The sequence below is a fragment of the Procambarus clarkii genome, chromosome 2 (genome assembly GCF_040958095.1).
Source record: "Procambarus clarkii isolate CNS0578487 chromosome 2, FALCON_Pclarkii_2.0, whole genome shotgun sequence".
NCBI lineage: Eukaryota > Metazoa > Arthropoda > Malacostraca > Decapoda > Cambaridae > Procambarus > Procambarus clarkii.
The window spans coordinates 17,979,684-17,982,010 of NC_091151.1; positions in this window are offsets into that span (position 1 = coordinate 17,979,684).

Below are 2,327 nucleotides of genomic sequence, written 5' to 3' on the forward strand. Positions count from 1 at the left end.
AAACTTCGAACTTTTTACATGTTAACACTAGCGCCAACGCCTCTTTTTCTACCACTGAATAATTGCGTTGCGCCTTGTCGAATTTCACAGAGTAATAATATACTGGGGTTCCACCTGATCATCCCCAGTTTGCAACAACACTGCACCAGCACCCGAGTCAGACGCGTCAACATGAATTTTAAACGGTCGGTCGAACCTTGGACTAGCAAGCACTGGGGCGGAAGCTAAGATCAATTTCAAATTTTTAAATGCCTCTGCACAGTCTGATGACCACTTAAATTTAACGGCTTTCCGCAACAAGTCTGTGAGAGGAGTGGCAACACTGGAAAAGTTCTGACAAAAACGTCGATAGTACGCACACATACCGATAAATCTTTGAACGTCCTTTTTAGACTTTAGTACTGGATACTCCAGAATGGCATTGATTTTATCTTGCCGAGGTAACACTTTTCCTTGGCCCACTTCATAACCGAGGTACGTCACTGTGCCTTGGCCAAAATGACACTTTTTAGCATTTAAGGTAAGATTTGCCCTTTTCAAGATGGCAAACAACTGGCGTAACCTAGCTATGTGGTCAGCCCAATTACTGTCAAACAGCACGATATCATCTAAATACGCCCGACAATTTGGCACCTTAGCGAGTAGAGAGTTCATGAGTCTCTGGAACGTGGCAGGGGCGTTACGCAAGCCGAACGGTAACACTTGATACTCAAAAACACCCTCGGGTGTCACGAACGCGGTGAGCTGTTTAGCACGTTCAGCGAGTGGGATTTGATAATACCCCCTCGAGAGGTCGAATTTCGAAACGTACTTGGCATTTCCCAACTCGTCAATGCAGTCCTCGAGGAGGGGCAGCGGATAGGCATCCACAATGGTCACCTTGTTGAGCTGCCGATAGTCGGTGCATAATCGCCAGGAGCCGTCTGGTTTGGGGACCAAAAGGCAGGGCGAGCACCAAGAGCCCTGGCTCGGCCGGATGAGGCCGTGCTGGAGCAAGAAGTCGACCTCCTTCCGTACGATGGCCTTCTTTTCTGGACTCATCCAATAGGGTTGAAGGCGAATGGGAGTGTAGTCCGTCAATTCGACATCATGGCAAATGGCATCAGTCTGGGTCGGGACATCCCCGAACAGACTGGAGAATTCAGCAACCAACGACTGCACCTCTTCACGTTGGGCCATCTGCAAATGGGACAGTTCCTCCACAGCATTCACAGAACTAGAATTATTGAAAATGAGATTAGTTGGGTCCCCAGAACAATCATCCCCTCTCTCACTGGAAATGGAAACATTGGTTAGTGCAATGGGCCTGGGGCCCTGGAACTTCTTCAGTCGATTTACATGTATGAGCATTACCTGGTTACGTTTGTCAGAGTGCCTCACTTTGTACGTGAGGTCCCCAGTCTTTTCTGTCACAATGTAGGGGCCTTCGTACTTGTGGGACATAGTGTTCCCTAGTCGAGGCTTTAATACCAGGACAGGGTCGCCAGGCTGAAATACCCGTAACTTAGATTTAGCATCGTTACGTTCTTTGTAACGTAACGTTTTTACGTTATTGCCCGAAACGCATTGCGTAATAGTGGCTTTAGGCATTGTATGTACTAGCTCTATCTATATATCAATCCATTAATGTAACATCACTTGTATGTATATACCTTACCTGAATAAACATCTGAATCTGAATCTGAATCTTTCATCTTTTCTTGGGCCTTGCCAAGATACTTAAATGCAGCCGCCTTGCAGTCCTTGAGTCTCTGGTGGTGTTGCGCAAAGAAAGCCGAACCTTCGGATAACGTTACGTTCCCTAACAGATTCTCCTGTAACATTTGCAAGGGTCCACGAACTTTATGGCCAAAGACTAACTCAAAAGGAGAACAGCCCAGTGAACTTTGCAATCCCTCTCTAGCCGTAAACAAAACATACGGTAAATTCTCATCCCAGAAGGTGTGGGAACTCTCGCACGATGTCTTCAACATCTGCTTCAGAGTTAGATGGAAACGTTCAATTACCCCCTGACTCTGTGGATGGTATGGGCTGGAAACCTTATGAGTTATTCCATGTTCCTTACAAAATTGCTCGAAAACATCAGACTTAAAATTAGTACCATTGTCAGTTTGCACGACCCGAGGCAGTCCAAAAGTGGAAAAAATTGCAACATACGAGCAACAACAGTTTTTGCTCGGATGTTCCTTACAGCAAAAGCCTCTGGGTAACGAGTAGTGATACACATCATCGTGATTAGGTAAATATTACCAGACTTAGTTCTAGGTAATGGTCCAACACAGTCCATTACCACATGAGAAAATGGTTCCTCTGGCACGACAATAGGC